Raw genomic sequence first — 25,761 nt, 5'->3', positions numbered from 1 at the left:
CCCGTAGTATATTTTTTATTTACTCACACTAATGTGTGGTTTGACAATGCTAACACACATTTCATGCGGTGAATATGCAGCTTACAAGTGAAAAACACAACACAATAGTTTAACTTTTGTTTAATTGTATTCAATTATTTAGAAAAGTAAATTGCTAACTTTATTTCAAAGTCGGAGTATACGCCGACTACATTTTTAAAAGACATGTATTGTTATAAATATATTTAATATAATATATTTAGTTGTTTTCGGTTTTAGCGATTATAAAGCATTTTCGAGGTTGCCTATAGTATGCCTGAGTAATTGATGAACTCATATCCAACTGTCAATGTATTGAGAACTGTGAATATAAAAACAAGCTAACCCTTCTACTAAGCTTCTACTATTGCGTTGCTATCACCCGTAAATACAAAAGATCGCCGCTATGTGTTGAGAACCAAGAACGCTTTCCAGAAATACCCGATGTAGTAGCTTCAACGAGGTTATGAAACAGGTCATTCGTAATATTATTATAAATTATTTGTTATATTCGGGTTAAGCGATTATGATTTTTTTTAGTCTATCGTATCGCTGAAGTTATTGTTGAACTTATGTTCAACGTTTTATAAATTGAGAATATAAATAAGCGTCAACTTTTTCCCAAATCTCTCAATTTACGACCTGTACTACGTCATTGAGTTGTATGTGAGGGCGTAACCTATTGCGTTGTTATCGCCCGTAAACATACATGCCATAATTTTTTAGGTCCAAAGCGGGACATTCCATAAAAAATTGTCGGGACATTTGACCAAAAAGCAGGACACCTAAAACGATCTATCATTCCACGTTTACTATAGTCAGTATAGTACTAACAAAAACTCTTGATACTTTTATTCAAGACATAAAACATCTGATATGAAGCATGAAATCTTAAACATAACAATAACAGTTTTATTAAATTAGACAATAGCAAACAACGAAGATAATATTCATCTGTTTAAGAGTACAAAATCTAGAACATTACGACAACAATACTCATTAGGGGGCAGGGGATATATTTTTGACCAAATTTCGAGTTCCGAAAGGCCGCAAACAGTCAAATCCATTGCATCAAAACAGAAAGTGACACAAGAAAGCCTTTTTGTGTCAGTGTCATAGCATAGGCAATATACATTGAAAATACAACCAAAGACAAGGCTGGCTTCTTCACTTGTGAAACTATGGCCCTTGATCTTTCCCCCCACCCACCTCATTTTTAATGAAAAATTGAGAAATTTGACCCATTTCATGGCATGCACAGAACATTCAAACAGAATGCAATCCTAGTTTTGGCTACATTACTCACTAATTTCATCCCTGTGCTTTGTTTATTTGCCTAGAAAAGTGTCTCCCATACGTTTAGATTTTTCACAATTTACCTTCAAAATTTTGTTCTGTTTCTGCAGCGTGAAATATTGACTTCCGACAAAAGTGAAAACCTCCTTTTTGAAGATTCAAAATTTCCTTGCTAGGGAGCTGTGGCTAGTTGTAATGTTTTTTTCCAAAATTTTGAGACATTCTTTCTACAACCTAACACAAGAAATACATCTTATAAATACCTAATTGATTTTTAAAGACCATAGGTAACACCTACCCTAAAGATATGTAATTTTCATGGACCCCCCTTTCACTGATATATCCCCTGCCACCTTAAGTTTTTTAATATATGCATAATAAAACAAAAAGCTTTTGTTACATTAAAATATAATGTTTAATGAATTAAATGCAACATTTCTGAACTGTATCCTGTGTTTTGTTTGTATTTCATAGTAATTCCAAAAATTCACACAATTCAAGGGAAACAACCAGAACAGAAATAATAAAAAAAATAGTGTTCCTATTCACAACATTTGACTCTATTTAGTAGAGAAGCACACAAGTTATATGTCAAATGTTTAAAATGATTATTGACACTATCAATCAGTCTTACAGATGTATATTCCCATATGATTACATAATACATGCACCAAATATTGATATTCATTCATTAAAATACCATTCAAAATTAGATCACTCCATAAGAAATCACAGCACAGTTATAAAAACAATCACGCTAGGAAAAACAAAGGTGTACTTTTCAAAAAAGGAGTATTTCCAAACTATAAAGTTTCTGCAGGCATGTGCCCTGTGTAGAGAAACAAGTTCAAGATTCTATTCCGTTGAATTCAGACCCTGACCTGGAAAGTGTTGTGCGATTGGGTGATTCTGTGGCTAACGATGTCTTGAATGCGTGTAATCGTTCTCGGGGTCCACTCGTTCTCCCTATTAAACTGCGACCACATCAAACAGTACCACAGTCTGAAAATCAAAGTGCTACAATTGGAAACAGTGGGCAAATATATCTGACTATGAGAACATCATTGTAAACAAGACACAGCTTGAAAACATTTTCAAGTGCATAAGGAACCTTCATGAGCACATATTTTCCTTTTGTTAATGCTTTGAGGCCCATAACTTTAGTGCTTGATGTTGACACAAAGTTTACTGTGGCATAAATGTGACACATGCATTTTTGATGACATGGCATGTTTATTTTCAAGATAATATAGTGCATGGTGAGCTTTAAGCCTTAGCCTTTTGCCGCGGAAACTACACCGCAGAACACCATAGACGCTTGGAGTGTACGCCCCCTTCCAGATGTGGCATTCACTTATTATTTTGTATTTATTATCAAATAAATGCTTCAATCTTAGTCTTTCTTCATCGGTTAGGTGTCACATGAAGAAATATGTTGCCATAATGACTTCAAATAAGAAGAAAAAGAGAATTTATGTTTGAGGCATGTTACAAACCACTATTTTGCATAATTTTCCTATTTTTACCAACTTTTTCTACAAAACTGCAGACTTATCTTGCTTATTTAAGTATTCAAGCTCAGAAAATGTGCAAATGTAGATGCTATTACACAAATATGAGTTTAAACATTGTTTTCCAGTGCGAAACCAGCACACGTGAAATTTTCCTAAAATTAGCAATGGTTTTAACATTATTACCTCCCTTTGTTTTCCATAATCTCAACCATAGCGGTTAAAAGATATATGCAAAATTATGTTCGATTTGTTACCGCAACACATTTGTGGAATACATGTATCAATTTTCGTATGATATACACAATTTTAAAATTTTGCGTTTTGCTATTAAGGGGGCAGGGGATATATTTTTGACCAAATTTCGAGTTCCGAAAGGCCGCAAACAGTCAAATCCATTGCATCAAAACAGAAAGTGACACAAGAAAGCCTTTTTGTGTCAGTGTCATAGCATAGGCAATATACATTGAAAATACAACCAAAGACAAGGCTGGCTTCTTCACTTGTGAAACTATGGCCCTTGATCTTTCCCCCCACCCACCTCATTTTTAATGAAAAATTGAGAAATTTGACCCATTTCATGGCATGCACAGAACATTCAAACAGAATGCAATCCTAGTTTTGGCTACATTACTCACTAATTTCATCCCTGTGCTTTGTTTATTTGCCTAGAAAAGTGTCTCCCATACGTTTAGATTTTTCACAATTTACCTTCAAAATTTTGTTCTGTTTCTGCAGCGTGAAATATTGACTTCCGACAAAAGTGAAAACCTCCTTTTTGAAGATTCAAAATTTCCTTGCTAGGGAGCTGTGGCTAGTTGTAATGTTTTTTTCCAAAATTTTGAGACATTCTTTCTACAACCTAACACAAGAAATACATCTTATAAATACCTAATTGATTTTTAAAGACCATAGGTAACACCTACCCTAAAGATATGTAATTTTCATGGACCCCCCTTTCACTGATATATCCCCTGCCACCTTATTAAATTCAATGGCAAACATTAACGCAGGGGAGGCTATCCAGTTGACTGAAAGTACGGGTTACAGTACACTATCTACCGAACAGTTACATCAGTTACACACGGAATGCGCGGCCGTACACATTTCCGTATTTTGTTTTCTTCCTATATACACAGATTAAACTGAATTGTGAATTGTCAGGCGCTGTATTGGGGTAGTGTCAAACTGTCATGAATAACAACACGTTGTTTTTATTACAATAACACAAGACAAGATGGGTAACTCTTTTACTGTTTGTTGCGATGTTTTTTTAAGCATGTGTCCATGCGCAGTTTGTTACTTGTCAATTTCCGCGGCTTAATTGGAGTAGGGTCAAACTGTCATGCATAGCACCTCGTTGTTTTTAGCTTAATTGGAGTAGGGTCAAACTGTCATGCATACCACCTCGTTGTTTTTATTACAATTACACTAGACAGGATGGGTATCACTTATTGGACTGTTTGTTGCGATTTTGGTATATTGCACATTCGGAATATCCCGCTATATTGGAACTAAACATTGAATGTAAAAGACTCTATTATGACGTAGCGTTAATTTTACAAAACAATTGTTTTGTAAACCGTTTCAAACAAATACAAAATAAACACATTTTCAACATTTATTTCATTATAATAAAACTATCGATAGCAATAAGCGACCACTATCTTGAAGACCACCATGGTGTGAATGCCTGATGAAATCAATAATTAGCCGATAAATCGCTGATAAGGTGTCATAAACAACACTGGTACACACGATAAGTAGAATCGGATTGTTAATTGGAGGGCAATAAAGGGATTAGCGGTGTTAAGTGTTAGCGAAACAGAGCTTGAATAGCGAATTTTATTGGGAACCTATACACCTTACATCGTTTTTTACGAATGTCGGGACAAATCGTCTGATGGCGGGACGGCGGGACAAAGGGCCCAAAAGCGGGACTGTCCCGCCGAGATCGGGACGTATGGCATGTATGCCCGTAAACTTTCCTTTGTTTATCGACAGGCGCATCTATTAATAGCCTCATATCATGAATGACAAAACACCCGCGAAAAAGAACCACGTGACCAAATAGGACGCTAAACGCAAATACCATGCGACTACGACTTTAATTATGTAAGAACGCTCCGCAATTCCTCTGAAGCCGGGGCCTTGTGATTGCTTTTACATAAAGAATTGATCTCTAACTGAAGTAAGCAAAGGTAACGCAGCACCTAATTGACCCATTCCTTCTATGTGCGAAGGCAGATTGAATTTTACTAATGTATGGTTTGCCTATTATAACACACATTATAATGCGGTAAATATGCGACTAAAAGTAAAAAACACTATAATTAAACTTTTGTTTTTAATTAAGTTATTTAGAAACCAAAATTCCAAACCTTATTTCAAAACAGCAAGACTACATTTTTTAGAGAATATTCTTGTTATATTTAAATGTTTTTTAACAGTTTCAGCGATAATGAATCATTTTTATGTTGTCTATCGTATCCCTGTAATAATTGTTGAACTCGTGGTCAACGTGTTATTTATTGAGACCTGTGAATATAAACAAGCGTAACCTTATACTAGTGCGTAATTCTCACCCGGACTCCCCTTTGTTTATCGCCAGCCTCAGATTTATGAATGAGATGAGCGAAAATACTACGTCACGCAGACGCAGCAGAAAGTGGACTATTTTAATCATTCATAAACAATCTCCTCCGCGACACGTGCAATACGATCATTGTTTTTTTTAATTCTTTTCTATAAAACACCATTCGAAACTATTGCATTTAACACGATATTAATATAATGTTTCCATTTGTGAATAAACATAATTGGAGAACTCAAACCTCTTGCATAAATTATACAACTCTTTCTTCGCGCGTAGTGTAAGCGGGAATTGGGCTAATCATACCCAGGCCGTATCGACCTGAATTTTACATCAAGCACATTAGACGGTCGCTAAAGCGACCATCTAAAAACAAAGCGATGAAGGCACTGAAGTTGTTCGCTGTTGTATATTCTTAGACCCAAGTCAGTTTTCAAAATTATGTTATAGCTTTTTATATCGCAAGTTTGAAACGGACACAACCCATTCACATTTATAAAGAGTGTGTCTTAAAGCACAGGTCGATGTGTGTTTTTTTCTAATCATTAATAAAAAGGTAATTTAAGAATCATTTTGGGAAAACAGGACTTAATGCATATGCATTAATTTTCATTCCAGTACCAGAGACTGTCTTTAAACGAAAAACACCATACAATCAGAAAGAGTCGTCCTTGATTAGCTTGTGTGCATTGCACAGGCTAATCAGTGTGCACAGGCTAATATTATTATTTTGACATGCCCCGTCTTCCCTGAACGCAGCCAATATGTACATATTTCAATGATAAACACTAGACTGGCCAATGTCGTCTTACAAACTGTTAAACACTATTGATTAAATACACACTGCAGTGGTAGAGCAGACGCTTCTAGCATTCGTCGTCTGCATAATTTTACTGCAGGTAGTGAAGACAGGCAGAGGTTATCGTTCATAGCTTAGCAAATAACAGACTGACTTGCAGTTATCGTTCCTAGCGTAGTTAAAATCAAACTGGCTTGCAAAAGTGCGTCTCTACAAAAGTGTGAGCTAACGCTCATAGCTAACAACAAGCAGCCGCGCTCTTGGAAAATGTGGCTTAATGTATGTGCAGACATTGTCGTCCAATATTAGCATGTGCAATCCGCACACGCTAATCAGAGAAGACGCTTTCCGCTTTTATTGTAATTTTCGTTTAAATGAAGTCTCTTCTTAGCGATAATACAGTTTAGACGGAGAGTGTCGTCCCTGATTAGCCACGCTTAAATGGGATGGCATTTTATGAACATTCTAGAATCACAGTTTTCACAGTGCTCAATTTTAACAATGCAGCAACAGCATAATTCGTGCGCTATTGCCACAAAACAGCGGGGTAAATCATGACATAAAATACGCTATAAATGATATATTTTTACGTGGCGTATACATAATTTTGACAATCCATAATCTTATCAGAGATGTTTTCGGTTTTAAAATTAAAGCCTGAAACATTAGCCTAGAGTGCGACGGAGGTGTTGACTATCAGGACGAAGCGGTATTCGTCAGGGTCTAAACGGAACAGAGACTTCAGCGATATTCCCGCGGAATTTAGCTGCTGACCACTTCGTTGTGATCGTTTTTTATTTGCAGAGTCGCTTCCCGTATCAATGGCGGTGTAGACGTATAGGATCCGATTGAGCCTCGTTCTGGGAAAACTGGATTGTATACATTAACGTAAAGTGTCGTCCCAGATTGGCGTTAGCAGTCCGAATTGGTAAACAGAAGGTTTTATACATGTACGTTAAGTGTCGTCCCAGATTAGCGTTGGCAGTCCGCAAAGGGTAAACAGAAAGTTGTATACATGTACGCTAAGTGTCGTACCAGATTAGCGTTAGCAGCCCGCATTGGGTAAACAGAAGGTGTTACACATGTACGTAAAGTGTCGTACCAGATTAGCGTAAACAGTTCGCTTATGGTAAACATAAGGTTTTATGCGTGACGTAAAGTGTCGTCCCAGCTTAGCGTAAGCAGTCCGCATAGGGTAAACAGGAACGACACTTTCAGCCTAAGTTTGATTCTTCTTTAAAGGAGACTTTCCTCAAACTAACTATTCCATAAAAGCGAAAAGTGTCGTCCCTAATTATTAGGCCGTTCGGACATGCCTAAGCCCCGTTTCACAGAACGCGGCACAAGTGAGTACAAATGTGTGGTCCGTGCAAGCAGTCAAATGTACACGTTGAATCATTTCAACGATTCGTGTTCTACTCTTAAGTAATGGTAACATTGCTTCAAGTATAAAGAAAAACAACTATAATCAATTCAGGGCCACTTCGCGTTCAATTTACCGTTGGTTTTATATCAACATTAGTCGAATCGCTTTATCTCAACATCATGCAAACTTCGATTGTGTTTTCATGTAAACTGTTTAACAGTTTCTCAATTAATTTAAGTCTAAACCACAATACATTATAACAATTATAACAATAAATGATGCATAGCATGTATGAATGTAATGTAAATGATCTATGTGCATCAACCAAATAAATGCTCTTCCAAGTGGTGGGGGAACTATTGAGACGGCACTAATACACAGCCTAGCTCCTACAAACATATACGTGTTCGTATAAATCGTAGGTAAATTTAAGGTAAATTTAACTAGTTCTATCAAAACATCTTAGGGAATAATACAAATAAAACCCTGTATAAATTGACAAAGCATTTATAGATACACATGTATGGATATGCATCAACACAATTGTTTTGTTAACAACTGTACTAAAATTTAGAAGTGTTTTTTTCAGGTCACAGTATGTACTAAATATTTCATGTAATGCACAACATATATCCTCTTTAGAAATCGACACCATTTAATTGAAGACTTAATGTTCAATGTGGGCACTTGCCATAACTTGGTTTTCGAATATTTCTTTGTACTTGCGGTATGGCGTTTTAAACAAGAACACACACATTGTTTAAGATTATACAACACAAATTCCATAATTTTACCACATGAATGTGATATAATTAAAAACATATAACAGTTTATAACATATATATGAACATACCAAACATGAATATGAAATTTACTACACATATTTTTAAAGCATAATTTCTCTTACGTGTGAGAATCGGGGCGGATATTCACAGGTTGACGCGCTCGACTCTCAAGGAGCGACAATGCAAACGTCACAAACACTCTCGCTTAATCGTAGGTTTTAAATCCTATCTTTCTTTTGCTCTTTTTGTGATTAAATTTTATCTTTTTGTAAGCAAAATATCAGTCGTATCTTAAAATTTGTTGTGAGATGATAAGAGAGTTCACAGAAGTCGTGTACACATCCACGTCCAAACATCATGAATGAAATGAACAGGTCGTGTTGTATCGATGTGACAACAGAACAAATTGCCAGATCTTGATGCCAAGCGCCCTTACAATTACGGAGCAGCCACACAATACAGTGTTTCCAGAAGATAACGAAGTACCGTACAGATCTTTTTTTCAGAGTTTGTTTCTTTGTCTTAGATGAAAAAAAAATTATGTTCTTGAGTATGTCATACGACGGAATAATGTCTGAATATTTGAGGCATATTTAAGCGGCGCCGTATTGAAACCTTCCGTCATCTTACAAACGGCTGCACAAATAATATAAGCATTATTCCCTCAATTAAATGATACGATTTCTAACAATAAACGGGTTATTTAAACACATTGTCGCATTATGGTAGAAAAAAAAGCATTGTGCTGATATTTTGTTCGATATTTGATGCAATAATTAGCTACGTACTCAAATTTACATTTGTATTTAATGAAATTCAAAGGCCAGGCAGCATCATTAACACGTTAATCCAAAGACAGAACATGTTGCGAACGGACACCTTAACTGTCGTAACTTTGGAATTGACCGATTGAAATACATGTAACTGGAAAAAATTAAGGTGAACGATCAGTCAATGTTCTCATCGACGAACTACACATAAATTATCAGGATCATCCGGATTAATTTGAGGTCGATTACGTTCAATCGATTAAATGATCGTCAAAAATGAAATGAAAAAACAACAGCAAAGAGCGGCGGCATGCCTACTGAAACGTGTTTGTCCGTTCTGATTAAAGTTGCGAAATAGGTCGACAACAGTAATTAAATTTGCGTTATTTTTTAAGCTTTTCTCTAAATATTCCTTTATTTTTGAAATTATATAAACCAGAGTACAAATTTTATTTTCGCTAGGAAGCGAAATGGTTACCAACAAATACAAATACACAACTAAAAAAATTCTGAGAAATTTCATCAGAATTGGACCAGTAGTTTACGAGATGTTTAAAGGAAAAGTTAACGCACGGACGCACGCACGACGGACACAGGACCATGACATAAGCCCCTCTGGCCTTTTCCCATTGGAGCAAAAAAAAAATTAAATTAAACAAAAACACAGACACAGTCGTTATCCCTACCTGGGCTTGAACCCCTTACCTTTGGATTAAAACAGACTGTCACTGTAAGAGCTTGTTCATCCAAATTTGTACAGAAAATCAAATATTGTATTCATAACATAAACAAACAGAAGCCCTTTAAATAATCCAAATGCTTTGCCGTGTTAGTCTTTCTTGTTTTATCAATTTATTATTATTATTTCTCATACACGCATATGTTTGTTCATTATGATCATGTGTCTATTGTGTTATTTCGCTATCTGATTTACAGTGTTCTTTTAAACATGTTTCAACCTATACCACAAAGTTATTAAAGTCCCTTTAAATACAAAATCGCTATACATGAAGTTCGCTGAGCCTATATTCAACATTATTAAGCCCATTATTTCACCCGGAAGTGATCATATGGTCGTATACAAACTGCCAGTCAATACAGATGTTGTGTTGTAAGAAGTCAGTTCTACATATTATGCTTATCTTTCTGCAACTGGTGTCAATGTTTTGCTATCATAAGTCTCCTCAAAGTTATATCTGACGGCTTTACGTGAGATTATAAGATTTTGCATGTGTGATTTGTCAATGCAAAATACAAATTGGTGCAGTCTGAAACACAGGCCATGTTCATTTTAAGTGGCTTATTAAAATGTATTAAATTTAGAACATAATTAGTTTGTGTGCTTACACTTGAAAATAAATAAGGATGTTATGTATTTGCGGGTAGTTTTCGGGTCATATACAAATAGCATAAAACCGTGTTAAAAAATGTATAATACAGCCTTAACAGACCTATTTGTTGAACAATAATAATCCTTGTAATTAGATTTGTTTTTTAAATATTCGTAAGTTGTGGTAGCTGCCTTCTTTATTTTCAACGTTGTTAACTTATTAAGTTTTACCTGTATAGCAAGTGTACTATAGACAGTATTAAAACAAATATTAATAGAATTGAATGAGTATAGTTTTAAGCACGTTCCCACTGATTAACATATTCGATTAATAACCATTATTAAGCGAGTTATTTCACCAATAGTACAATAAAAAGCATAAAGCTTACATCTTGACATGACAGTGTTTTCCCATACATTGCTCATTAGTTTACTGTTATGTTTTACACAAAGTTACATTAATAAACTTAAAAACAATGGAAATCCCACATGATTGATATAGACATTTCAAAGACCATGTTTTAATTTTAATTATGTAAATGGTTCATGGTATGTCGTTGGTATTGCCCTGTGTTGTATAGGCAATTAGTCGCTTGTCTTAGGTAGGTGATAAGCGGGTGTAAGTACTGTTTTTTTTTCGGATACCGCCTCCGGAGTTTCATTATTCCTATGGAGATTTTACATTTTGTATTGTTGTCAATAATTGATATGGTAAATTATGCATGAGATAAAAGTGTGCTGGAGGACTAACGGACGGAATGACAGTCAAAATAAAACAAAATGAGCTCCCCAGGTTCAATAGAGGAAAGTTATATATAAGTGACAAGGCAATTATTCGGGATTTAATTGGCAAAACAGGTCGTTTATTGAGAGTTCAACATCAAACTTAGATCGGGAAATACATATCATCAACATAAACATATTTAATTATTTACATACAACTTGTATATATAGAAATGTTGGACAAAAACAACATAATCAGTATAATGATGTTTGTCTTATAAAACACAATTGAATATGCAAGATTATAAACAATATAAAACTCAGTGAGCCACAACATATAAACATGTTAAAATAAATGCAACAGATGTACGGTTACATATGTACGGTTACAGTTAAGATACTATTTTAACTTTTAATATTGAAATCCTCTTAACAGTTATCTCACGATGTTGAAGCTATTTACACAATTCAGACAGGGATATACAATCCTGAAATAATTTAGAAAGACCCTGGTCAATATGAGGTACACAATCGATTGCATGGGGCCTACAGATACTTTCCATAGAGATATTATATTTGCTTTTTCAAAATGCTTATTTGGAGAAGATGAACATATAAAGACATGATTTTAAAATTGCATTTCATTCTGTATTTCAAATAAAGACAATACTTATATTGTTACAAAATACTTATATTTGTGTTTGGTAATTAACACATACAAGTTAACTAAGATTGTGTTTTTTTCTATGTAACAATTTGATCAACATTTGTCACACAATCTACACACATCAAGCTATGTTTAGCTATTCAACAACGGAACACACATGTTTCATGCATTCAATAAAAGTAAAATAATAACACCCCCAAGTTTAAGGAAATCTGGTCTTAAAACATTTGCTGAACTTAAACAGTGGGATATTTACAAACAAGAGATGTGTTCGTCAGAAACACAGTATGCCCCCTATTGCGCCGCTTTGATTTTTTTTTTACCTTTGACATTGAAGGATGACCTTGACCTTGAACGTCCACCACTCAAAATGTGCAGCTTCATGAGGACGCCGCTTTGAATTTTTTTTTACTTTTGACCTTGAAGGATGACCTTGACGGTTGGCCTTGACCTTGAACTCACACCACTCACAATGTGCAGCTTCATGAGAACGCCGCTTTGGATTATTTTTTTGACCTTTGACCTTGAAGGATGACCTTGCCTAAAGACCTTGACCTTGAACCACTCACAATGTGCAGCTTCATAGGAACGCCACTTTGATTATTTTTTTTGACCTTTGACCTTCATGGATGACCTTGACCTTTTACCACTCAAAAGGTGTAGCTCCATGAGATACACATGGCTGCCAAATATCAAGTTGCTATCTTCAATATTGAACAAGTTATGGCCAATGTTAAAGTTTTGGACGGACGGACAGACGCAATAAATTTGACATTTGACTTTGAAGGATGACCTTGACCATCACCTTTCACCACTCAATATGTGCAGCTTCATGAGATGCACATGCATGCCAAATATCAAGTTGCTATCTTCAATATTCAAAAAGTTATGGCCAATGTTTAAGTTTTTTTCGGACAAAAGGACAGACTGACATACTGACGGACAGTTCAACTGCTATATGCCACCCTACCAGGAGCATAAAAATGACCCTAATGAAGGCACTGCACTGACAGCAAGTGTGGGATGGTCAACGTGAAAGGTCAAATGCGCTGTTACAAAACTAAATGAAATGTAAATTTTTTTTATCAGCGTATACACGCACATATATTTATTTAAGTGTTTATTCCAAAAAATCCTTTTAGACTTTAATGTATTTACGTGTTATGTTGAGATGTAAACACAATTATTAATTTACAAAGCAGACATCTTTATTTTTTAAGCAAATAATATTGCTCTCTATTATTACAAATAGAGACAATTGCAATTTTATACAATTGTTAGCATATGACAACACTTTCCCTTACTGTGTAATTGACTATTTTTTTCTGGTACTGTGCATTATTTTAACAGTTTAATATATATATGAGCATTCACACAGGAAATGTTTTTTTACAAAGGTTTTTACAAACTAAGGTAAACAGTTAGTTTATATTATACAAATGGCAACAATACAAGAATAATTTACATTTAAAATACAATTGTTCTACAGTTGCTTTATGTATAAATGGCAAAATATACCTACAGAATATATACAGTGATCAATAAATCTTGATTAAGTTACTCACTTATTAAAGAGGATACGCATAATAAACTATTGTGTCCAAAAACAAAGTTTAACAATTGTGAGCATACACATCTATGATCTAACAACACAAAGTAACAATAATAAGTTTTGACAATTTTCATAAAACTCTTTATTTGTTTTTTTGTTTTTTTATAATACTCAGTTTCATTAAAAGCTTTCCCAAACACGCAATAGTCATACTATATTAACAATATCCATTGAAATCAACAAAGTGGTATTTACAGAATCAATAATTTTAGTTAGATTAAATAATTTTTCCCAGAATGCATTATTATTCCAATGAAATAGTATGCTACTAAACAAGATTCATGATCGAATACCGACCCAAATCAGCAAATTGACTAGTATTGTTTTCGGAAGGATTAAAAGACAGAAAAAGCTGAAGCGTAAAAGTTATAAACCTTCGTGAACAATTCATTAAATTAGCTTATCTATATTACGGGTAAAAACAGACAACTGAAACATATCTTATAATATGAAAATACTCCTTTTTTTTCAATTTTGTCAAAGTTACCAGCATCATTTAAACAGACTTGACAATCTTAGAATATCTTTGATAAAATTGTTTTTCCCATACATTTACCATTATAAGGATCAAAATATGTAGTGAAAAATTCATTATACAGACAAAGACATTGGATATAAATGCAATATGTGTGCCTTAAAAAAAAAATTAACATGCTATTTTTAACCAGAACTTTCAACATAAAGAGACTGACAGCATCATAATTCCCATGAAACATTGGTCAAATAAAAAATAAAATGTAAAATATTGTTTTTCTTTGAAAACAACTTGGCTGTTACACATACAAAATGTGGCTGTTGACATGACTTTCTGGCTTTCCACTTGAATTGTTGTGATGTGTCATTTCGAACTGAACAAGGTCATTCATTTTCACCCGTCATTAAATTCAAAGAGTCAGAGTAAGTGCTGAACAAACCAGGAGGTACGTAAAGACTAGCACATCTAAAAAAGTATTTATCTATGGACTTCTTAGGTTTGACTGGGGTCAATATGGTAACAACTGCTGCAACAGGCTGTGTTTCTGATTGAATGGTTTGATTTCATCAAATGGCATCTGAAAACAAGAAATACTTGTTACTGTAAACGCCAGTATTTCATTTTATTTTTGATACCGATGAAAAAAAACAAGAACAAGCACATGACTTGGTATTTCAAGGTTTTACAACTAATCTGATTTGAATCCATAGAGGAAATGAAGGTCCTGAGACTATTTATAAAATAATAATTGATAATACATATTTATATTGAAGTATGACCATTTTATTACCAAACAATTTGGATTAAGATTTGATGAAGATACATTTTGCCATTGGACTCAAATATCTTTTGAGAAGTAGTAAAAAGGGTTTGCCACCATGCACCCACATTTTACTTTAGTCTCAAAATTCCACTTATGTAAAAGAAAAAGAACCAAAATACAAAAGAAGGCAAGTTCACAGTTTTGCAAATATCTTGTTTTAATCAAACTAGAAGCAATACTTTTTGAGTTTAGACTTGACATACAAATTCAACAACTGGATGCACGTATGGACGGACACAGGTAAATCTACATGAATCTACACATCTGTGGACTTGGGGGCATGCTAAAAACATTCACACGACTTGAATACTCACCTGAGGTTCGCTCTGCATGATCTTTGCAGACCGAGGGTCCTGCACCATGGATATACCAGAATCTTGAGATGATGAGTGCCACTGGTTCATGTGCTGTTATGATGTTCAAAGACGGAGGGTTCCACACCATAGAGATGCCAGTAACTCGAGATGATGACTGTTGCTGGTGCAAATGCTTCAAAAAAAGCTCAAGGCTTTGATACCCGGGATTCTGCAATTAAGCATGTCATGTGTCAATTAAGACAACTATTTTCAAGAATTAACTAGCATTTCATAAAAATTATCAAGTATCAAAATGCGGGTTCAACCCTGGCAACACAATACTCTCTCAAGAAGATATTAACTTTAAAAAAACTTGAGCTTTGGCACAGACGTGACGAACTCTCCCACCTGAAGAGCGGATGAAAATAACTTGAAATAGGGAACACCATGCTGAATGTGTAAAACGCACCCATGACCCCGTGACCTAGTTTTTCGCACGGCATGGCCCATGTTCGAACATGACCTAGAGATCATCTAAATAAAACTTCTGCCCAAGTTTTTTGAAGAGGGGATGATAAGTGCTTGAAATGGAGAGCGGAGACCAAACTGAAAGTGTAAAACGCATTAAGTGACCCCATGACCTAGTTTTTGGACCAGCATGGTCCATGTTCGATCATGGCCTAGAGATTATCTATATAAAAAGCCTGACCAAGTGTGGTGAAGAGCGGATGATAAGTAATCGAAATAGAGAGCGGACACCAAACTGAATGTGTAAAACGCACTAAGTGACCCCGTGACCTTGTTTTTTGCCCTCATGGCCCATGTTCAAACTTGGCCTAGAGATCATCTAGATACAACTTTTGACCAAGTTTGGTGAAGATTGGATGACAACAACTTGTATTAGAGAGCGGACACTTAATACGGACAGAGCGACAAACAGACCGACAAGTACACTCCTGTATACCCCCCTAAACTAAAAGGTACGAACAGCACTGATCCCTCTTTGTAATTCAATGTTAGTTTAAGAACCATATTTACAGTTCATATGGAACATGATTTTGTAAAGAGTGAAAGAGTCAGATATGTTGGTACCTGCTGAGAAATTGTTTGCTGTTGTTGTTGTTGTGGTTTTGAGTTTAATATAACTCTAGATGTTAAATTTTAAATGCAAATTTGAGGGTTTAGCTTTGAACTTGTGCACTGTCTTCACATTTCTTTATAAGATAAAGTAGTTTGTGGCTGAACCCTTAAACTTAGATTAGATAAACTGGTCAATTTATTGAAGAGCAGAGACCCCAGTTTGTATTGGGTTTTACCTATAGGGTATTTGTGAAAACTTTATTGCATCAAAAGGTTTAGGCTATTACAACAGGGTCTCCTGAATGCTTTGCCACAGTGGCCAGTTTTGCAATGGCAAGGTGACTTACCTATTGATATGCAGGGTTTGATAATGTGAACATCGCTCACTGGGCTTGAACTTGTGAGTATAAGGCCTCTGTGAACAGATAGAAAAACCTAAGGGCATCCCAGAAATGTGTCCCTGTAAACCAAATAATTCAATGCATTCTGAAATGGCATCAGTTATAATAGAAGTCAATCAATGTTGTTTGAGTGAAAACAATATTAAAGAAATAAAGTATGTTTGAAGGATCTTGATACAAATGGGCTTTAAACTAAACACTTGATACAAACATAGCCTTCTATATATTGTACACTTGATACAAACATTTTGTGTCCCTCTGGAACTAATATTTATTATTATAATAAGTTATGTGCAACACTAGAAAGGTGGGACGGACATAAGGATGAAAGTAAGTACGGGTAGAATTGCAGACAAGTACACATGTGTACGCCTCCCCCCACTGAGCCCTTTCAAGGCAATACAAATGGCGGCTATTATAAATATTTAACACTTACATAAATGATTTGTTTAAGTTAGCAGCCAGGATAGAGTTTTATCAATATTTAACACAAACTGTTTGAATTAAAATTTGGAGTGAAACACTGCACGTTATAAATAGTTAATTACATGTACATTACCAACCTACATGTACCTTTTTGACAAGGTAAACTTGGCCCCTGGCCAAGAAAGTATGGAGCCCCAGGTTCAGAGTGGCTCCACCCTGCGGGTAGGTATAGTTGAGCATTTGCCCCAAGGTCCTGGGCCAGGAAGTGTCACTGGGCGTCTGGGACCAGCTGACCATACAGCCTGTTGTTCAGCTAGGTACGGATCTATGATTGCATAGGTTCCTGTAGGAACAGGCTCTTAAAACAAAATCCAAGAATTTAAATAAACGTTGAAAATAAATGACGAAAAGACTTTTAAAATGAGCTGAAGGCTTTTACATAATTATTTTACTCTCATTCTGGGAAAATAGGGCTTAATGTATGTGCAGTCTGCACAGGCTAATCTGAGATGACACTTTAATAGGACTTTATGTATGTGCAGTCTGCACAGGCTAATCTGGGATGACACTTTAATAGGACTTTATGTATGTGCAGTCTGCACAGGCTAATCTGAGATGACACTTTAATAGGACTTTATGTATGTGCAGTCTGCACAGGCTAATCTGAGATGACACTTTAATAAGACTATGACACTTTAATAGGACTTTATGTATGTGCAGTCTGCACAGGCTAATCTGGGATGACACTTTAAGCACATACATGAAGCCCCATATCCCAGAACACCCCTAAGATACTACTTATTTTTCTTGTTGCTGCTGCTGTGACTGGGCCATGGACAGAGATGGAGCGAGTCCTGACGCCGAAGTCGCCACCCCAAACCCGAGAATTGCCAACAACAACTGTTGTTGAATGGCATCAATCGCAAACTGCTCTCCAGGCCTAAGGTTCACATTATTCGAGAACAACATAATGAGGTCAGTCACATTAACGGACGTGTCACGCAATGCCTGCTCTACCTGTTGGATCAGATCGTTTCAGTTTGAGCGACTTGTCCGGCCTAATTTGTCGACGCCCATCATCCAATTGTTGCTAAGCGACATCGATGCTGAGACGGAAGTCGAACTCACCAAGGCTCTGTTGGAAGTGTTGATGAAGCCAACATGGGAGGAGATATTGATAGGAGGCTTGGTAGTCTGACGCAAGATGTCTTCGTGCTGAATTTCTTAATTAAGTAGAATCAATTTTTACGCGCACCAACTTGAAATTGGAATTTTTGGTTTTGTAGCAAGGTGTTATACATGTGTTGTGTATTTATTTTTTGTAAATCAAAAACAGGCATAACTTGAGCAATTTAGAATGTGAAATTGTACACCTTTAATTGTGTGACTATAGAACTTTAAATGTGAGGCTACATAATTTTAAATGTGATACTCAGCAACTTAAAATGTGAGACAACACAACTATAAATGTTACAATCTACATATTTAAGTGTGAGTCTGCACACCTTTAAATGTGACAGTATATGAATTATACCTAAGACTTAACAACTTTAAATGTGAGACAATACAACTGTATGGCATTTAATAAGAAACAATAGATGTGAGTTCAAAATAGAAATTAAACTTAGTGAAATAAGCAAACTAGAGCTTTGTCACAGATGTGACGAATACCCCCACAAGCCCCGTTGATACATAATATTTTGCATGTCGTCTTCACAAAAACAGCGGGCACCATGCTCAATTTTTAAAATGCACTAAGTGACCCCTTGACCTAGTTTTTCACCCAGAAAGGCCCATGTTCTAACTTGGCCTTAAGATCATCTCCATAAAACTTCAGACCAAGTTTGGTGAAGATCGGATGTAAACTACTTGAATTAGAGAGCGGACAACATGGTGAATGTTAAAAATGCACAAAGTGACCCGGTGACCTAGTTTTTAAGGCCCGGAATGGCCCATGTTCAAACTTGTCCTAGAGATCATTTAGAAAAAACTTGTGACCAAGTTTGGTGAGGATTGGATGAAAACTACTTGAATAAGAGAGCGGACAACATGCAGAATGTTAAAAACGCACCAAGTGACCCCGTGCCCTAGTTTTTAACCCCACAAGGCCCATGTTCGAACTTGGCCTAGACATCATGTAGATACAACTTCTGACCAAGTTTAATGAAGATCGGATGAAAACTATTTGAATTAGAGAGCGGACACTTAATACGGACCGACAGACAGGCCGAAAGACCGACAGACAAGTTCACTCCTATATTCCCCCCTAAACTTCGCCTGTTATTCTGATAAAAAACTTTTATATGTGCTATAACTAGGGACTAGCTTTGTGCAGAGTTTATTTTAACCATTTTTGGATTGGGACAATTCGTAAAAAATCATAGTGTTTTGATTTTAATTGGGAAAATGGTTGTAGATTTTGCTAAACATAATTTAAAAAAATAGAATAAGTGCTATCAAGATAATTGCACAAAGGTTCAACTTATAGAGCTGCATAAGGAAACAAACTCAATTTGTAACCTATTAAAACATTGTTTGGGGTCAAATCTTGAATTGAGAACTTTAGCCAGTAATTATGGAAAAAATAAACTGTTTAAGATTAGGAATGGGACTCAATTTTGGCCCCAATTTCGACAAAATGAATAACACTGTATGATCTTACCTGAAGCTCAAGAAGCTGAGCTGATATGCTGGCCTCGGGATATTGCCAAAGGCTGAATTTGAGTTCTGATTAATTCAATGTTGCAACCTATCAAAACATTATTTTTCTTCCAGGAAACCATGAATTGAGAACTTAAGCCAGTAATCATGGATATAGACTTTTTGAGATGATAATTGGGCTGAATTTCGGCCCCTATTTCAACAAAATAATTAACACGTAAGGTCTCACCTGAAGCTCAAGAAGCTGATATGACATGCTGGCCTTGCTGATATTGATAAGAGCCGAGTTTGAGTTCTGCTTTCTTCAGGTTGAGAGTCGAAGGGCGTACTGGACCACACAACAAAACTGCTGTTATTTTTCAAAGCCTTCTCTTGCATCAATTCAATGCGAGGCCTTTTAGGCTTGGAGTGCTAAGTCCTCATACCAAAACCAGACATGTTCACTTTAAGCACCTTGTTCACAATAGTGGGCGTAATTCGGGCTGTGGCACACCCCATGGATGTATGGATCTCTTAGTGTTTACAACAAGGTCTTTACTGCCTTTCTGTGTCATCATGGATGTATTGTGCTCTGGGTGTTTACAACCAAGTCTTTACTGTCTTTCTGTGTCAGCATGGATTTATCGTGCTCTGGGTGTTCACAGCATAGTCATGACTGCCTTTCTGTTTCCGCATGGATGTATTGTGCTCTGTGTTCACAGCCAAGTAATTACTGCCTTTCTGTGTCAGCATGGGTGTATCGTGTTCTGTGTTCACAACCAAGTCATTACTGCCTTTCTGAGTCAACATTGATGTATTGTGCTCTGGGTGTTTAAAACCAAGTCATTACTGCCTTTCTGTGTCAGCATGGATGTATTGTGCTCTGGGTGTTCACAGCGTAGTCATTACTGCCTTTCTGTGTCAGCATGGATTTATCTTGCTCTGGGAGTTCACAGCATAATCATTACTGCCTTTCTGTGTCAGCATGGATATATCTTGCTCTGGGTGTTCACAGCATAGTCATTACTTCCTTTCTGTGTCAGCATGGATGTAGCGTGCTCTGGGTGTTCACAGCATAGTCATTACTGCCTTTCTGTGTCAGCATGGATGTATTGTGCTCTGGGTGTTTACATCATAGTCATTACTTCCTTTCTGTGTCAGCATGGATGTAGCTTGCTCTGGGTGTTCACAGCATAGTCATTACTGCCTTTTTGTGTCAGCATGGATATATCTTGCTCTGGGTGTTCACAGCATAGTCATTACTTCCTTTCTGTGTCAGCATGGATATATCTTGCTCTGGGTGTTCACAGCATAGTCATTACTGCCTTTCTGTGTCAGCATGGATGTAGCATGCTCTGGGTATTCACAACCAAGTCATTACTGCATTTCTTTGTCAGCAAGGATGTAGCGTGCTCTGGGTTTTCACCACCAAGTCATTACTGCCTTTTTGTGTCAGCATGGATGTATCGTGCTCTGGGTATTCACAACCAAGTCATTACTGCCTTTCTTTGTCGGTAACATTGCCAAAAGTCCGTTCTATTATGATATTTTGGCCGCTGAGAGGACAATCTGGGGCAGTCCGTAACCCTATTGTCGTCCAAACTATCAACAGCAGAAGCATCCCACTAGGAAAGCTTACGCTTTTATTGTTCCTTGATTTTCTCCCGTCCAATTTCTGTTTGTCCCATAAAGATTGGAACAAGTTATTGAACTTTTTATTCTTCAGGATATTTGTTGTGATGTCCAACAGCAACAACTGACTGTTAGCGTTACCATAACTACAGCTATAACTTTTCGTGCTTGTAAAACTCGTCCCTCTCAGGCCCACGCGGAACTCTAGCTTAACAGAACTACCCAGGCTAATGTGTGGACAACTTGACGTGGGCATTGTGTTTGTTCAGACCAGAATCATGCTCAGAATTTTCTGCAGAACGGAGTTATTCAACGATGCTGACTTTTTGAGTCAGGAGGTCAAGGGGGAGGAGTTAGAAGTCAGGGTAGGGGAAGGGTCGTTCTGGACTGGGGCTCCTGCAGGCGGGACTCGTGCGGTTGCTGGGCCAACTCGATATCAATGCTGGTGCTCTGCTGAAAACAACAACAACACAGTGGGTGATAGGAACTTGTAACAAATTAAATTATTATCTATATCTATAACAAACTATGCCTCTTGACAGGTTGTGAAGGTTTTCAACAACATGAATTTCTAATCTGGCATTTTATTGGTTCCTTGTTTTTAATAGCATAAAAATAAATACAATTAAGTCATTTTGTATTAAAACAAGAAAAGTGTTGGCTAATGCTATACTTATCTGTACATTTATATCTATTATCTTTACTCCATTTTCAGAGATGTATTTTCATAAGCCAATATGCGGATCACTAATGTCAGAAAGTGTCGTCCCAGATAAGCATGTGAAATTCACATAAGCTAATAAGGGAGGGTACTTTCTGACTAGACTGGATTTTCATAAAGAGGATTATTTGTTCAATGAAAAATACCTTTAAGAGGAAAGTGTAGTCCATGATTAGCCTGTGTGGACTGCACAGGCTAATCTGTGACAACAATTTAAGCACATGCATAAGGCCCCATTTTTCCACATCACAGCTTATTTATCTATTAGCCAATTTTTTGCTGCATAACAAAAAGAAGGAAAACCATCTGGTTAAACATTTAATATTTTTTTATTGTACTTATTCTATTAATCAGGTCTACGCTGCTGACCAAGGCCTTCTTTCCAGACGCTAGGCATAAATGGGTTAATAGTACTTGTAAATTTAACTTAAATGGGAAATTTGTTAGCTTTTGGGGTAATACCGTGAATTCTTTTTCTCAGCAAAGTAAGAAAATAGATATGTTTACGAGCACCTGCGGAAACATGTAAACTTCCTCACTCCACTGAAAACAATAATTGACTGTCTTACCCCAAAAGCAAACAAATGTTCCTTTTTGAATATTCGCAATAATGGCATCAGTTATATCAGAAGTCAATCAATGTTGTTTGATTAAAAATATATTTAAGAAAAAAGTATGTTTGATGGATCTTCATACAAATGAGATATAAACTAAACACTTGATACAAACATTATATGTCCCTTTGGGACTTAAATAAGGATGAAAGGAAGGACAGGGAAAATTACAGACAAGGACAAATTTGTATGCTTCCACTCCCATCAAGCCCTTTCAAGGCAATACAAATGGCAGCTATTATAAATAGTTTACAATTACATAAATGATTTGTTTTAGTTAGCAGTATGAATAGAGTTTTATTAATATTAAACACACACAAACTATTTTTATTGACATTTGGAGTAAAACACTACAAATTATACATGGTAAATTAAATTACCAACGCACCTTATTGACGAGGTAGTCTTGGCCCCTGGCCAAGAAAGTATGGAGCCCCGGATTCAGAGTGGCTTCATCCTGTGGGTAGTACTATTTGAACATTTGTCCAAAGGTCCTGGACCAGGAGGAACAGGCTCTTAAAACAAAATGCAGGAATTAAATTAAATATTGAAAATAAATGAAGAAAACAATTTTTAAATGTGCTGAATGCATTTAAATATTTTTTTACTCAAATTAAAGAGAATTCAACAATTCGATTTAAGCAGATATTTTAATTATGCAAGGAGAAACTTTTGGTTCAGGGTTTGAATTTTGGCCCAAAAATAGACAAAACTATGTTCTGACCTTCTATGACTAAAATTGATATCAGATCAACTTTTATTTATTATTTATTTTCCAAGTTTGATCAATTTAAAAACGAATAATTCACATTTGATGTTAGGAGCTTTTCTTCAATCAGGCAGAAAAAGGACTGATGTTAAGTGAACTATATGAGCCTCATTCTTGGAAAATAGGACATGATGTATGTGCAGCCTGCACAGGCTAACCTGGGATGACACTTTAATAGGACTTAATGTATGTGCAGTCTGCAAAGGCTAATCTGGGATGACACTTTAATAGGGCTTAATGTATGTGCAATCTGCACAGGATATTCTGGGATGACACTTTAATAGGACTTGATGTATGTGCAATCTGCACAGGATATTCTGGGATGACACCTTAATAGGACTTAATATATGAGCAATCTGCACAGGATATTCTGGGGATGACACTTTAAGCACATACATGAAGCCCCGTACACCAGAGCACCGCTCAGATACTACTTGTTGTTCTTATTGCTGCTGCTGCTGCTTTGACCAGGCCATAGACAGAGATGGAGCGAGTCCCGACGCCAAAGTTGCCACCTCAAACCTGGGTATTCTCAACAACAACTGTTGTTAAATGGCGTCAATCCCATACTGGCATAAGGTTAACATTATTCGAGAGCAACTTATCGAGGTCAGTCGCAATAAGGGACAAGTCACGCAACACCTGCTCTATCTGTTGGATCAGATTGTTTCTGTGTAAGCGACTCGTCTAGAACAATTTGTCGATTCCCAGCATTGAATTGTTGCTAAGCAACATCGATGCTGGGATGGAAGTCGAACTCGTCAAGGCTCCGCTGTAAGAAGTGTTGATGAAGCCAACATGGGAGAAGATGTTTGGAGGCTTGCTACTCTGACACAAGACGTTTTTGTGCTGAATTACTTAAGCGAAGGGGTCAGGATTGTCATCGACTTTCACTTCAACGATGTTTTTATCTTGGCGGCTTATAGTGTTTGCTGAAAAGAAAATAGAAAGTAAACTAAAACCCGATTGGTTTAGACTTAGTGACAAATAAATTTGCCCTGCAACAAAATACTTAACACACCTGCTCTTCAATGCCAAACGTTGCGTCTATAATTGATATTTAGAATATTGCAATTATTGTTTTACCAATAAGAACTCAGAATAGCGTTGTATCAATATGTTATGCCCAAAAAACTTAATATTAAAATTTTTGGGTTTAAAACCACGAAAAATACATAGTAAAGTACAGTTCATAGCAATGTGTAATTCTTTTTTTAACAAGAGATGTGTTTGTCAGAAACACAATGCCCCTACTGCGCTGCTTTGATTATATATTTTTGTTTTTGATTATAACCCTTTACAAATACTACTTCCCTTGTAAAAATGATCTGTACCTGCCAAATGCTAAATATAAATTATCTCCCTATTAAGTGTGTTACTTCAATTGGATTTGTTTTTACCTTTAATCTTGAAGGATGACTTTGACTTTTCACCACTTAAATTTTGCAACTCTATAAGATACACTTGCATGCCAAATATCAAATTGCGATTTTTATTACTGCAAAAGTTATGGCCTATGTTAAAGTTTTCAGATGGACGGACTGCCATACAGTTTAACTGCTATTTTGCCACCCTACCGGGGGCATAAAAATAAATAAAAAAAATAGGCATGACTTCAGTAATTTTAAGTGCAAGACTGTCCCCCTTAATAGTTTTGACTAAAACAATGTGAGAATTAACAACTTAAAATGTATGACTATATAATTTTAAATGTGATTCTCTGCAACTTTAACTGTAAAACAATACAACTTTAACATGTCACTAAACAACTTAAAATATAAGACTGTACACATTTAAATGTGCATAACTTATTACGCAAGACTAAACAACTTTAAAGGATAGACAATACAACAAATCATAAGACACGATACTGTAAGTATATGAGTACTTGATCACACATGTTTTACCTATGGATTAGACAGAAATGCAAAAACAGATGAAAGTCTATGGTGAATTAAGTATATGATACTCTGTCTTGCTACCAGGGGCCGTTATACTAGTAATTATAGCCTATTCTGGTTAAATCTATTATATGTACGTGATATTGAATCGATACTAGTTGATGTCTACATTTTATGCCATTGTTTTTGTAAGACAGACCTTAGATGTAAACTTTAGTCACTGGCGTTGAAAGTGTGTGCATAAGGATATGAAAGCAGTGCATAATAGTGATTTTGTCTTTGCAAACATCAGGTTTCTAATTTAAATAAAAATCTTAATCAGTTATACGTGAACACAAATATTTAACAATTTATAATTTTTGATGTGTATTTTAATTGTACTAAGTTTCAACTTATAGGGCTTAATAAGGCAAGTATCTCATTGTTGCAACCTATCAAACACTTTTTTTGGCAAATATTGCATAGTAAATTTTAACCAGTAAATATTTATAAAAAACTTTTTGAGGAATGGGG

The 25,761-nt window shown here is 35.9% G+C and overlaps 3 long non-coding RNA genes across 11 annotated transcripts in view; all 3 read right to left on the bottom strand.

Moving 5' to 3' along the window:
- The window catches only part of LOC127866224 (uncharacterized), a 207,073-nt gene that overhangs the window by 171,946 nt on the left and 9,366 nt on the right, over positions 1–25,761 (bottom strand). For 6 of the 9 annotated variants that reach the window (XR_008042894.1, XR_008042900.1, XR_008042902.1 and 3 more), the window contains exons 4-7: positions 23,744–24,279; positions 22,967–23,093; positions 19,862–21,696; positions 17,989–18,194 (exon numbers count right to left, since the gene is read on the bottom strand). This is a non-coding gene — a long non-coding RNA (uncharacterized LOC127866224). The remainder of the gene's footprint in view (positions 1–17,988; positions 18,195–19,861; positions 21,697–22,966; positions 23,094–23,743; positions 24,280–25,761) is intronic. The other 3 variants (XR_008042895.1, XR_008042896.1, XR_008042898.1) reach the window with 3 other exon arrangements.
- On the bottom strand, positions 1,716–3,804 carry LOC127866227 (uncharacterized). The gene is made up of 2 exons (XR_008042904.1): positions 3,537–3,804; positions 1,716–2,316 (listed from the first exon to the last, which is right to left on the bottom strand). It is a non-coding gene; the product is annotated as an uncharacterized LOC127866227 (long non-coding RNA).
- LOC127866228 (uncharacterized) lies at positions 11,310–13,595 on the bottom strand. The gene is made up of 2 exons (XR_008042905.1): positions 12,493–13,595; positions 11,310–12,394 (listed from the first exon to the last, which is right to left on the bottom strand). It is a non-coding gene; the product is annotated as an uncharacterized LOC127866228 (long non-coding RNA).

The sequence above is a fragment of the Dreissena polymorpha genome, chromosome 2, assembly GCF_020536995.1.
Source record: "Dreissena polymorpha isolate Duluth1 chromosome 2, UMN_Dpol_1.0, whole genome shotgun sequence".
Classification (NCBI taxonomy): domain Eukaryota; kingdom Metazoa; phylum Mollusca; class Bivalvia; order Myida; family Dreissenidae; genus Dreissena; species Dreissena polymorpha.
This window is presented reverse-complemented; position numbering and strand designations above follow the sequence as displayed.